At 40.7% G+C, this 14,449-nt stretch overlaps 1 pseudogene across 1 annotated transcript; it reads right to left on the reverse strand.

Moving 5' to 3' along the window:
* Positions 1 to 1,348: 1,348 nt before the first annotated feature.
* On the reverse strand, positions 1,349 to 12,618 carry LOC309653386 (protein phosphatase 1J pseudogene; annotated as a pseudogene). The gene is made up of 2 exons: positions 12,537 to 12,618; positions 1,349 to 2,462 (listed from the first exon to the last, which is right to left on the reverse strand). The product of its transcript is annotated as a protein phosphatase 1J pseudogene (transcript).
* Between the last annotated feature and the right edge of the window lie 1,831 nt (positions 12,619 to 14,449).

The following is a 14,449-nucleotide window of genomic DNA, read 5'->3' on the forward strand; positions in this document are numbered from 1 at the left end:
CGTTTCCTTTCAACCTTGTGGTAACAGAAGAGGTTAAGGACCTTAAGATTTCCGCCCACGTACCAGTCGGGAGGGAATGAATAGTTTTCCCTGCGGTCTCCTGGGCCCACCCAATGGCACTCCACACACTGTTACTGTCTACGGCACTTATCCCAAAGTGGGGCGTTAATCCGAGCTGCTGTAAATAAATACTATAGTTGTCAGAAAAACTAGGTCTCTGTAAAAATTACTCTTTTCTAAAGGAAAGTTGCATAATATTTCATGTAACAGAGCTTTTACAGCTGTACCTCCACTCGTTAAGGGTAGAAAAATGCTAATTTTTGATAGGTATCTTAAGAAATACCTAATTTTATTTGTTGGGGGTAAATAAATTTCCCTTGGTCTGAAATAGACAAGATATGTTTAAACTTTGACTTAAAGAGGACAGGGCTTCCCTGGTGCCTCAGTGATGAAGAATCTGCCCACCAATGCAAGGGACACAGGTTCAAGTCCTGGTCCGGGAAGATCCCCCATGCCATGGAGCAACTAAGCCCGTGCAGCACAACTACTGAACCTGTGCTCTAGAGCCTGCGAGCCACAACTACTGAGCCCAGGCACCACAGTTACTGAAGCCCACGCACCTAGAGCCTGTGCTCCGCAACAAGAGAAGCCACCGCAATACGAAGCCCACGCACCGCAAAGAAGACCCACTCGCTGCAACTAAAGCCTGCGCACAGCAACGAAGACGCAACGCAGTCAAAATTAAATAAATAAATAAATAAAGAGGGAGGACAATTTAGAGATAGTTATCTCAATAAATTCTAAGACATTTAGTGAGGAGCTCTGGAAACCCTACTATTTTGCACACATGCACATATTTTCATTATTCTTTGGTGGGTAGTAACTATGGTAACTCCAGTTCTGTAGTTTATAGTCTGTGTTTAATTACTTTCTCTGAAACACCTCTACTGTATTTTCCTCTATTCTCTTTTACTTGAATGATTACAGATTCCTCAAGAATTTAAATGCCCATATTAACATAAGTAAATTTATTATAATAAGAGAACCTTAGACTGAGGAATTTTTGATATTTATACACACATTTGCACAAGGAGAAATACAGATATTGTAGAATGTATAGATCATAATTTATACAGATCTTAAAAGGTCACATAACAAAATCATAATTTATCTAGACGTACAAGTAGACCTAAAGGTTATCCTTTACACTGGCACCAAAAATACTTTCAAAACTTTTTACAGGCAAACCTAACTTTTTTTTTTTTTTAATCCATCTGGTTTATTGGCCAAGAGCTAAAATTTTGGATCTAACTGGCACCCCTTCTTCAGTTAAATTGCCACTAAAGAAGGTCAAGGAGACAACTTCAGAATTGGGTTGGGAGAGGGGTAAGCATGGAGAGATTGGGATGGTGGTGGGAGGTTTGGGGCTGAGCCCCTCAGGAGTAGCTGCCTGGCCCTCCCAGGGGGATGACAAAGACCAAGATGTCATCCCCAGCACCCAGCTTGTTGCTGGGGAGATGCCAATCATGGTCCCAGGGGGGTGCCCCCGGCCCCCAGGACCAGAGCTTGGGCCAGAGCTGTGTACCTGCTGGGGTCAATGGGCTCATAGGCTGACAGCACCCTGTCCACAGTGGCAGCTACCTCACAGTCACTGGTGACATCTCACAGCCCATCTGTTTCCAGGACTAGCACGTCATCTGGGCAGTGCTCATACTGTGTCAGGTCATACACTCGTACCTCAGGGAAAGAGGAGAGGAAGGACTTGATGGGCAGGGTAGAACTGCAGACCCTGACGTTGTGGTCTCCCAAGCCCTGGGTCACCCCAATGGTGGCCATCATTCGAGCCTTTTTGCCCTCCCCACAGACCAGAGGAAACCTGAGATCCTCCAGCTTGATCTTTTTGTAGGCCCAGCCAGTCATGTTCTGGTCCTGGTACAGCATCCTCTGCCCCAGCTCCTTAGGCTGAACTCTGCAGGGGAACTCAAGGTGGGTGAATTCACCACCCAGCAACTCTGGTTTCAGGAAGCCAAGCATCTGAAGATGCTGGTGCTCAGTATCCGGGGTAAACACCCGGGACATTGGAATGATTTCTCCATTCCGGACAATGATGGCTCTGCTGTCATCTGCACTGGGTACGTACACCTTGCCTAGCAAGTAGACCACAACCAGTGCACAGCAGCCCCCCTCTACTTGGTGGCCACGCCGCTCCTGGGCCATCTGCTCATCCATGAACTGGAAGGCATTCTCAGTGGAACCCACTACCAGGCTCTCATGAGTCACTTCCTTCTGCAAAGACCAGCAGGACTGAGGACCAACAAAGTGAGAGGAATCAGAGGAACCTGGAGCCCCCGGGGTGGACGGGAGGCAGAGGGGAGGTGGCGAGGGGTCCTGGAGTATCTCTACCAGGTCCTTTAGCTGCTCCCGAATGCGGCGATGCAGGAACCTAGAGGCCATTTCGGCAGCTCACAGGCAAACCTAACTTTTACCAATGTTCCCAATGCTTACTGGTGTCATGAAGCTTGTGACATTTTTTTAAAAAATAAATTTATTCATATATTTTTGGCTACTCTTGGTTGAGGTGCCCAGGCTTCTCATCACAGTGGCTTCTCTTGTTGCAGAGCACAGGCTCTAGGTGCACGGGCTCAGTAGTTGTGGCACATGGACTTAGTTGTTCCACGGCATGTGGGATCTTCCCTGACCAGGGCTTGAACCCATGTACCCTGCATTGGCAGGTGGATTCTTAACCACTGCGCCACCAGGGAATTTCTGAAGCTTGTGTCATTGACATAAATAAGCATCAATAAGAGAACTAAACACTGATTTGTAATTGAAAAGTGGTAGAGGGCTTCCCTGGTAGCACAGTGGTTAAGAATCCACCTGCTAATGCAGGGGAGACTGGTTAGAGCCTGGTCAGCAAAGATCCCACATGCTGTGGAACAACTCTGCCCGTGCGCCACAACTACTGAGCCTGAGCTCTAGAGCCCATGAGCCACTACTGAAGCCCATGCGCCTAGAGCCTGTGCTCTGCAACAAGAGAAGCCACCACAATGAGAAGCCCACGCACAGAACAAAGAGTAGACCCCCACTCACTGCAACTAGAGAAAGCCCACACACAGCAACAAAGACCCAAAGCAGCCAAAAATAAATAAATAAAGTAAATAAATTTATTTTTTTTAAAGTGATAAAGAGCGAAGGGTGAGCAGACTTTCAGTTTGAAATTTTTTGCTGTAAAAACGCTTTTTGTTCTAAGCTAGAATCTTTTGAGGTGCAGGTTTATGGACAATAATAAATGGTGTGATCACTTTATTTCTGGTAGCTAGAAAAATAGTCAATTATGGGTTGCCCTGTGTTACTGGGATTATAGGTTGGTCCCATTTTTTATGGTTCCGTTCCATTTTTACTCCAATTCCTTGAAGCATTGGTCAAGTATCCTATTACACTTCTCTTTTAAAAAAGGGGTTGGGGGAGGGAAGAGGAAAGAAAGGAAGGGTAACCTTTAATATAAACGGTATTCCAGTAAGTAATAACAAATAGATGATTACTGCTTTTCTCAGCTTTTGGTTTTCCTTTTTCTTCTCTGTCCGACAAGCACACTTTTCTCTAATTACATGTCTTCTAACATTCTCTGCCTTCTTTTCATTATTGTTAACCTTTGTCTACCTGCTTTTGTTTATGGAATGGAGACTGCTAGTAACCCTAGCCCTTGAAAAAGTTCATACATGAACTCATTGACAAAGTTCCAGGAGATGGCAGCCTAATCTCCAAAAATGCTTTTGAGCAGCAGACAGCGACTTCCTATGCTCAGCGTTAAGGTACTAAGCTTTACAGTTGAGAGCCAGCTGACATGCTTAGGCATCACTAACTGCTCCCTGACAGACCTGAATCTCTTTACTTCTTCAGGAGCAACGTGTGTATGGTATCATCTCTAAATAAATCATGCAGCAAGAGTGAGACACTGATAAGCCTTTCAAAACCATAGAAGCAAGCATAGAAAATGAGCAAGTAGAAAACCATCTACAAATTTGGGGATTGTAGCCATCATTTCATTGGAGATGGAAGAAGTGCTCACGGAATTTTGTTAGCTGCCAGCAATAAAACAGGAAATGTTCAAGATAAATAGGTAATAATTTTAAAAATGCTTTCCAAAATTTTACTGTTTAATTAATTCCATGATTTACTGAACATTTACTGAAAATAAATCTCCTATAGGCCACCCTGCTCCCATGTCACCCTTTCTTGGGAAGCTGTATAAGTAAATTCTGCAATACAGAGGATGATCACTATGAAATTTACCCAAATTTTTGCAGAGCTTACCAAAGAGGCATTTGCGGCAGCCTAAAGGAACCCAGAAGGTTCTTGCAAAAGAGGAGGTGGATAGGCAGGAGCTGTGGTTGGGGGTATGTGTTGCAGGCAGAGGCAAAAACATACCTGTAAAAACACATAAGCCAGAGAATGTCGGGGTTCTGGTAAATTCAAGAATTTACTCAAGAACTTGAGTATGGCTGTGACCAAGAGAATGAAGAATCTTGAGTTTGTAAATTAGGCAAGACCACGAAGAGTCTAGAATGGAACACTAAAGAATTATACCAGAGTTTATAGTGAGCTACTAATGGCTCTCAACCATTCTTTTAGTACTAAAAGGCAACTTGTACTGGAAAAATATAATGATGTGGTTATTGCTTCCCCTTTTTTAAACAGAGGTTTCTTTTCACTGAGCTCAGAGCTGGCTCAGAGCTGGTACCATGCTCAATAAGTATTGGTAAGTTGACTGACAGATATTGCTAGATACCAAAACACTTTTAAGGTGCTCTAAGTTCTTGGGCTCTGAGCTTGCAGAGTCAATGAGAGCTTTTAGCTCTCTCCAACCCAAAATCAAGTCTAAATTTTTATGATAAAAAAAAAATTGGGGGCTTCCCTGGTGGCACAAGGGATAAGAATCTGCCTGCCAATGCAGGGGACACAGGTTCAATTCCTGGTCCGGGAAGATCCCACATGCCGAGGAGCAACTAAGCCCGTGAGCCACAACTACTGAGCCTGCACTCTAGAGCCCACAAGCCACAACTACTGAGCCCACGTGCACCACAATTACTGAGCCTGCACTCTAGAGCCCACAAGCCACAACTACTGAGCCCACATGCCACATCTACTGAAGCCTGCGCACCTAGAGCCCATGCTCCACAACAAGAGAAGCCACCACAAAGTGAAGCCCATGCACCGCAACAAAGAGTAGCCCACGATCCCTGCAACTAGAGAAAGCCCCATGCAGCAATGAAGACCCAATACAGCCAAAAATAATAAATAAATAAAAATAAGTAAATTTATAAAAGAAAAGTTAGGAATCATCCAGTCTCATGATTAACCATGTTCTTTGGAGCTCCGGGCTCCTCAGCCCTCAGAGATGATGGAAGTGGAGAAGACGGTGTTGTTTAAAGAGAGATTAGTACCCAGCAGTGTTGCAATTATTTGTTTTATAAAAGGGGTAAAGGGAACACTCTACATAAGGTCTAATTTAACAAGTGTTCCTGAGCTTCTCTGGTGGCGCAGTGGTTGAGAATCTGCCTGCCAATGCAGGGTACACGGGTTCGAGCCCTGGTCTGGGAAGATCCCACATGCCGCGGAGCAACTAGGCCCGTGAGCCACAACTACTTGAGCCTGTGCGTCTGGAGCCTGTGCTCCACAACGGGAGAGGCCGCGATGGTGAGAGGCCGGTGCACCGCGATGAAGAGTGGCCCCGGCTCTCCGCAACTGGAGAAAGCCCTCGCACAGAAACGAAGACCCAACACAGCCATAAATAAATATTAAATAAATTAATTAATTTAAAAAAAAAGAACAGTGTTCTTCTGTTTGAGAAGAGTTTTATTTATTTTTAAATTTTTATTTATTTATTTATTTATTTATGGCTGCGTTGGGTCTTTGTTGCTGCGTGCCAGCTTTCTCTAGTTGCAGAGAGCGGGGGCTACTCTTCGTTGCAGTACGCGGGCTTCTCATTGCAGTGGCTTCTCTTGTTGCGGAGCTCGGGCTCTAGGCGCGCGGGCTCAGTAGTTGTGACTCACGGGCTCTAGAGCGCAGGCTCAGTAGTTGTGGCGCACGGGCTTAGTTGCTCCGTGGCATGTGGCATCTTCCTGGACCAGGGCTCGAACCCGTGTCCCCTGCATTGGCAGGAGGATTCTTAACCACTGCTCCATCAGGGAAGCCCGAGAAGAGTTTTAAAATCGCATCCATTGTACATACAAAAAAACAGATCCAGCTAGGTCAGGTGACTAGCCCAAGGCCACCTGGCCAAATAATGGAAAAACTTGGAGTAGATCACTTAAATGTGGAAATTTTCAAAATAAGAGATCATAAATTAAGCTTTAATTTTTTTAACACATGAAATAGTGCCAGTAGTATTTCTCATACACACACTCTCTGATAGTCCTCTGACAGGAGGACTATGAGAAGAGATTTTCATTGTTTGTAATAAGGTACACTGAGTATCCCGAAAGACATTCTGCCTCAAAAAAATAAAAACTCAGTTCTTTAAATATTAGCTTTGTCCCAAAATAATGTAAGGGCAATTCTCAGTGAACAAGAAAAAAACATACTGACATCATCTTTGTAACTGCCTTGCAGACTCTGCAACAAAGAGCAAGGGAGAGTAGGGGCAGCTGTCCCAAAATCTAAGGAGTGTTATTTTAATAACAAGATGAGAAGAAACAAAGATCCTTAAAAAAAAAAGGGGGGGGGGCCTTTAAAAGTCAGTCAGTTAGTTAGTTAGTTATATGTATATTCAGTAGAAAAAAATGACAGGAAGAAGGAAAGACAAGAGACCAGGTTGGTGATGAGGAAACTTATTATAGCATTTCTTTGGGGTGGGAAAATGAGTCTTGCATGAGAAGAGTTGTAACCTATGTTTGTCCTTACAAAGTCAATAAAAATTAGTCCTGGCCTTCTTACTGGAATGCCTTCAAAAATCAAAAGTAAATTGATCTGATACATACAGAAAATGAATTTATGCAAAAGTATGTAAAACACAAGGAAACAATCCCATTACAGTAAGCAAACAGTAAAATTAAATCCAATAGCCTAGAATTTAAAGTTGTAAATGAAAAAATGTTGCCTGCCATATTAGTAAACAAAGGATGTTGCTGCCATTTAGCCACTGCAGCCGCCCCCAGCGGTTTACAGCGATGGGAATCATGATGGGAAAGAACAGGATACTGGCTCTATGAAGTTAAGGTGCATATCAAAGGAATGATTTCAGTGAGCCTACACCCTTGCACCTTCCCATACATAAAAAAGTGCTAACTTTGTTAACTTGAGATATTGCTTTTCTTTAATTAACACTAATCTTTTGATGTTCTCACTACCTGGTCTTTGTTGCAAAAACCCCTATATACCCTGGCTCTTCCCTTACCTCTTCAGAGAGTCTCTTCAGAGGCTGCCTCCTGGGCTTGAGTCCTCAGAAAGTCTGCCCAATAAAACATAATTCTCAACTCTTAGGTTGTGCATTTTTTTTCAGTCAGCAAAGAGATAGAACTTTCTGGTAAAAAAGAAACAACAGCCCCAAAATGGAATCTCTTGTGCTAAAGCCCAGTCTTAAACCAAGACTTAATTGAGCTTCAGACTCCCTCAGGAATGTGACCTTTCATCATTCAGTCTGGAATTGCCTGGCCAGCACTAGTAAGATAATCAAACTGATAGACCCCCGCCTTCACCCACAAGAAGACAACTTTGCCTGAAATAATTCTTTCTTTTGTTTGTGACTTTCTTGTCCCACCCCTTTCTGTCTTAAACAGCTTTCCTTTGTATTTGCTAGGTGGGATGCTGCTCAGTTAATGAATCCTTGAGTAAAGCCACTAGGATCTTCACGTTTTCTCAGCGAAATTTTCTCAGTTAAATTTGGTATAACATTTCCAAAGTGCTATCCGGATTCTAAAACAAGTATGTTTAAAATCAAAAAATATTTAAAATAAAGAAATTTTAAACATCGAAAAGACTTCAGATTGGATACGATTTCTTTTTTTAAAGAGAGTAAGATATTTTTAAAATGAGAATTTCACCAAAAGGAAATTATAGTCACAAAATTTAAGAAAGAAATGTACAAGTTATAAAAAAAATTCTAGTTAATAAAGTATTAGTTAACTAAAAAGTAAATTTAGGGATTCCATAGGCAGAAAAATAACCTAGATACAGAAATGAACCTGAATGGATCATTGACCTAAAGTTAAAAATGCAAAAGTATAAAAATTCTAGAAGGAATCATAGATGAAATTCTATGTGATCCTGGGTTTCATGATGAATTTTTAGATACAACACCAAAAAGTATAATGCATGAAATTAAAAAACTGATAAATTGATAAAAGTCCACACAAAAAACCTGCAAGTGAATGTTTATAATAGCCTTATTCATAAGCACTGAAAACTGGAATCAACTAAGATGCACTTTAATAAGTGAATTAATGAACCAGAAAGCTATAGTACCTATATACAATGGAATATTATTCGGCACTTAAAAAGTAATGAGTGGGCTTCCCTCGTGGTGCAGTGGTTAAGAACCCGCCTGCCAATGCAGGGGACATGGGTTCGAGCCCTGGTCTGGGGAGATCCCACATGCTGCAGAACAACTAAGCCTGTGCACCACAACTACTGAGCTCTGCGCTCTAGAGCCCATGAGCCACAACTACTGAGCCCACATGCCACAACTACTGAAGCCCGCAAACCTAGAGCCCATGTTCCACAACAAGAGAAGCCACTGCAATGAGAAGCCCACGCACCGCAACGAAGAGTAGCCCCCTGCTCGCTGCAACTAGAGAAAGCCTGCACAGCAACCAAGACCCAATGCAGCCAAAAGTTAATTAACTAATTAATTAATTATAAAAAATTTTTAAAAAAGGAATAAGCTATCAAGCAATGCATACATAGATGAGTCTTAAATTTCTATGGTAAAAGAATTCAGTATGGAAGGGCAACTTACTATATGATTGCACTTATATGACATTCTGGAAAAGACAAAACTACAGACAGTGATCCCCAGGAGTTTGGAATGGGGAGAAGGTTGAACAGAGAAAACAGTGGGGATATTTTTGGAGATGAAACTGTTCTGTATAATTCTGTAATGGTAGATACATGACACTATGCATTTGTCAAAACTTATAGAATTTTGCAGCACAAAAGGAGAATCTTTATGTTCGTATATACACACACACAAATATTTAGGTGTCAGAAGAGGCTTGTGTGGAATGCAAGGTGCCAGGAAAGACTCTAACTGTATTGCAAAAGTGTCAAACAACCACACTGAAGAGAGAAGAGGGAATTGCTTACCTAAGTAACTTTGGAAATGAGGTGGGGTCTGTAAAAGTAAAGGCAAAAGGAACTGTACAGAAACAATGTACAGTAGTTGATAAAGTTGCTTCCCATGGGGGTACGGGTTAACAATTTTGAAACCACTATATGGGTATAATGAAATTAAACAATTAAGCAAATAGATGGTGAAATAGTAGGCACCAGGGTCTCACTACTGGAGTGAGAGGTTACAGACAAGCAAAACGAGGAGGCTTGAATGATCTCTATGATAATTGATTAGAGCTGGACACATAATTATGAACTTTTAGCTTAATTTAAGGTATCTTAATAGGGATATAAAGTAATTGTAGATACAGGTATATGCACAACATAATTTTCACATATATATTTCCTTGCTCTATAAGGATAGGGCTACTAGAAACCTTGACTAGTAGCAATAGCAGCCCCAGTACCTGGATCTTGGTTTCTAATATTATTCTCTAGTAAAAGGATATTTGGCTCCTTGGAAAATTGGGTGATTAAAGACTGGGGCAGGAAATATATGAGACAATGAGATGTGTCTTCAACATCTAGCAGTAGCAAAAAGTAAAGAAGTGCTAAAATCAAAGATGAAAATATGTCAAAGAGACACAGGAGCCAGCAGAAAAAGTTGCCAGTACTCCAAGCATGAACAATTTAAGCAATTAAATAAATATAGTAGTATGGATTAAAACTCAAAACACTAAGTAAATATGAATCCATATTAATATAAATAAAAGATTAAATAAATAAATGTGGAAAAATAGACAAATCTGTGCAGATGAATTTTAAGTAATGTATTGGAAATACTCTGACTTCAGGAACCTGGAACATTAACTCCATATTCTACTCTTTACTTGAACTGGTAACATGTCAACACAAGTAGACTGTGACAGGTTATGCACATCAAATGTAGTACCTACAGCAACACCAAAAAAAAAAACTACATAAATCTACAAATTTATTTATAAATAGACCAAAATACAAGTCTAAGCAAAGTTCAAATCACATACTGTATAAACTGATGTATATAACTTCTTGCAATGACAAATTTTAGAAATGGGGACAGACTACTAGGTACTGGGATGAGAAGTATGGTGGGTGTTCCTGTTTGGGAGTTGTGAGATGAAGATCTTTGTGGTGATAGAATACTTTTTTTTATACTTCTATATCTTGATTGCTGTCCTGGTTACACAAATCTACATGTGTGATAAAATGGCATAGGACTCTGTGCACTTCAGTTTCCCAGTTTTGATATTGTCCTGTAATGTATGTAAAATGTATCCACTGGAAAACAGAATAAAGGGTACATCTATATCATGTTTATAACTTCCTGTACATTTATAATTATTTCAAAATAAAAAGTTTTAGAAATGAAACAAAAGGCCAGTACAAATTGTATTAAAACCTGAATTGAACATTCTTACTATATTTCCAGTAGTATAATTTTGGGAGGAGGTACCACAAAGTTGTTCTATGTTTTAGGACTAGAAATGTCAAATATGGTACTGTCAGTTGATAGGTATTCAAATAGGTCTTCTATTAGTTCATAAATCCCAGTTTTTCCTGATGTGATTTCTCCATAACTCTAAAGAATCATATTAACAGGGCTTCCCTGGTGGCGCAGTGGTTGGGAGTCCGCCTGCCGATGCAGGGGACACGGGTTCGAGCCCTGGTCTGGGAAGATCCCACATGCCGTGGAGCAACTAGGCCCGTGAGCCACAACTATTGAGCCTGCGCGTCTGGAGCCTGTGCTCCGCAACGGGAGAGGCCGCGACAGTGAGAGGCCCGCGCACCGCGATGAGGAGTGGCCCCCGCTCACCGCAACTGGAGAAGGCCCTTGCACAGAAACGAAGACCCAACGCAGCCAAAAATAAATAAATAAATAAATAAATTTATATATTAAAAAAAAAAAAAAAGAATCATATTAACAAATGCATTTATCCCAAATATGGATCGATGTTTGTTACCTCCTACAAGGCTAAGCAGTGAGATCTAAATTAAAATCCAAAAGATTCAGGTGTACCACAGGTATTAATGGGGTATTACAGGGAATACCCCATTATAAAGAGAAAGGCACCTCCTTTCCCTTTACAAACCTTTCATACTCTGCCTCACCATTGTTATTATCACACTTAGGGTTTATTAACCTCAAAACAGTGTCAATATTCTAAAAACAAAAACTACGTGGAATCCTCTTACTGTCTTTGTTAAAGTCGGCAGTGTTAATGCAGTTTCGTTTTATTTATCCTAGAAAAGTATGTCAAAGACTAGGAAAAGTTTAGAGAATAGCAACAGTGTTCAATAGAATATTCAGTAGAGATTTTTTTCCTTGGTGGGGGTGGAATCAGATTATAGAATGAAAACAGCACATTTCTGGTAGTATGACATATTAGAAGCCCTGACTGAATATGCCAATTGAAAAACGTAAAACACTGGAGAAAGTATTTTTAAAATCCTCTTAAAACATATTTTTGTGCTGCTCTGACAGGAGTAGTAGGAATTTGCAGATCTCCAGCTTATCTGAACAGTATCTCAAATTTAATATATTAAAGAGTATTTACCAGCAAATGTGCATCATGTGGAGAATTCCTCATCTCTATCAATGACAAATGCAACCTTAATTGTTTAAGCAAATAAGCTTGGAGATATCCTCAACAGTCTATCACACTTCATATTCAGTCAGGAGATACTGCTGTCTCTACCTTCAATCTATATGAAAGTGGAGTGTTCCTATGAAACCTTTACTAGGCTGAAAACTGGAAAGAAAAGAAACAATTACATTAGGACATATGTTTTTAAAGGAGGCACAGTACAAATCCAGACAAAGCATAGACGCTCACAGCACAGTTCAAAATTATAGCAGTTTGATTCTGAGATACTATTCCAGGGGAAACAGCTTTTGTGGTATTGTTCTTTGTGTTGCTCAGGGTATGAGCTGACTCTGTAATGGCTCACTACAAACATACATGAACGCCATTTTTGCTTTTAAGAAAAAAGGCAAAAATTCTCTTCAGATTTCTTTTGGTTGGTGAAAACAGATACTAATGTAGGTATTTCATAAATGCAGAATGGCCTAAAGCAAACTTCTGGAAAGGGGATGCCTGTGTATTCAGAACCCAGTACTTCCTGGAATTTACATTGTTATCACCCTGTATGAGCCAAATGTCATCTCTAGGTCAGATTATAATACGGTACTAATTGGTTTCCCTGCTTCCATTCCTGCTCCTTACAACCTCTTGTCAGTGTGGTAGCCAGGGAGACTTTCAACTTTACCGAGATCGTTTCACTTCCCTTCTCAAATCCTTCAGACATTCCCCATCTCAGAGTAAAACCTAATGTTCTTACAATGGCCTACAAGACTTTACATGATATGCTCCTATTTAACTCTGTAAACTCATCTGTTTTTCCTGATCATTCTTGGCCTACTTGCTTTTTCTTGAACACAGCCAGGGATACTTATGCCTTAGAATCTTAATACTGGTTCTTCTTTCTTCCTAATGTCCACGTAGATGTCACATCAACTCCTTCAAATCTTTGTTCAAATTCCTCCTATTCAATTAGGTCTATATGTCTAATCTAGTAAAGTTACAGTCTTCCCATTTTCTCTCATAAATTCCAGTCCTCTTTTTGTACTGCTCCAGTTTTGTTCTTCTTGTTATAGTTTATCAATTTCTTAGTTTAATTTTGTACATTATTCATTTTTTGTCTCTTCACACTAGAATGTAAGCTCCTCTAGTACCATGATCTTCATATTGTTCATTGATATACCAAAAGCACATTGAATAGTGCCTGGCACACAACAGGAGTTTAAGAAATATTTATCTATAAGCAAATTACTCCCAAAGGCAAAATTGATTGAGGATTCTTGTGAAGTAAGTTAATAAGGTACCAACTTTCACTGTGAGAGTCTTTGCTGAATGAGGAATTTTACTTTTTATTATTTTTAAAATATATATATATATTCTTTTTTTTAAAGGGCTGGAGAGGTGTGGTGGACTCTCAGAGCCAGGCTGTAAAATCCAGACCCATTTTTGGCTTCATTGTGGCCCGTAGCGATCTTTCATTGTGGTGCGTGCGCTTCTCTCTAGTTGTTGGTGCATGAGCTCTGTACTTGAGATGTGCAGGCTTAGTTGCCCCGCGGCAAGTGCTATCTTAGTTCCCCTGCCAGGGATCGGACCTGCGTCCCCTGCATTGCAGGACAGATTCTTAACCACTGGACCACCAAGGAAGTCCCTAAGGACAAATTTTAACTTCCACTTTTATGACTCTATGATACGCAGATACCAAGATCTAAAAGGGAAACACTCTAAAACTAGGAAGTTAACAGCAATACCCTGAACAAAAATACCCTGAACAAAAAGGTGAGAGAGAAAGAAGCTAAAAGCTTGCTCTCACTCAGGTTTTTTAGTTGAATTCACACCTATGTGATGTATATTTAGGGACAGAATTTTGTTTAGTATCCACATCACTGGCAGAAGAGAATGTATGAGAAAAACAGAGAGAAACAATAGTGTAAATGATGGTCCAAGAACAATGGGTAAGAATCTTCCATAACTGATATCATTGGGAAGTCCAACAAATTTCAAGCAAGGTAACGTATAAAGAAATTCTCATTGTTACCACATAGTGAAACTGCAATAAGTCAAAAGACAGAGATGTTAGTAACTATTCTAAAAAAGAATAAAATAGCAGATCCTACAAAAAATAACCATGGGGCTTCCCTGGTGGCACAGTGGTTAAGAATCCTCCTGCCAATGCAGGGGACACGGGTTCCAGACCTGGGCCAGGAAGATCACACATGCTGCGGACAACTAAGCCCGTGTGCCACAACTACAGAAGCCCATGTGCCTGGAGCCACACACAACAAGAGATGCCACTGCAATGAGAAGCTTGCACACCAAAACGAAGAGTAGCCCCTGCTTGCTGCAACTAGAGAAAGCCTGTGCGCAGCAACGAAGACACAATGCAGCCAAAAATAAATTTAAAAAAATTTTTTTAAATAAAAAGTAACCATGAGGTGAATGCATGGCTGTTTAACAGCAAAAATTGACATGAGAAGATAGAATAATAATATCTTTAATGGAAAGAGAAAGAGAGACAGAGAAACTGACTGACTCTAACTAGAATTCTGCATCCAACAGAA

Source organism: Balaenoptera physalus (genome assembly GCF_965194825.1).
Source record: "Balaenoptera physalus genome assembly, chromosome: Y".
Classification (NCBI taxonomy): Eukaryota; Metazoa; Chordata; class Mammalia; order Artiodactyla; family Balaenopteridae; genus Balaenoptera; species Balaenoptera physalus.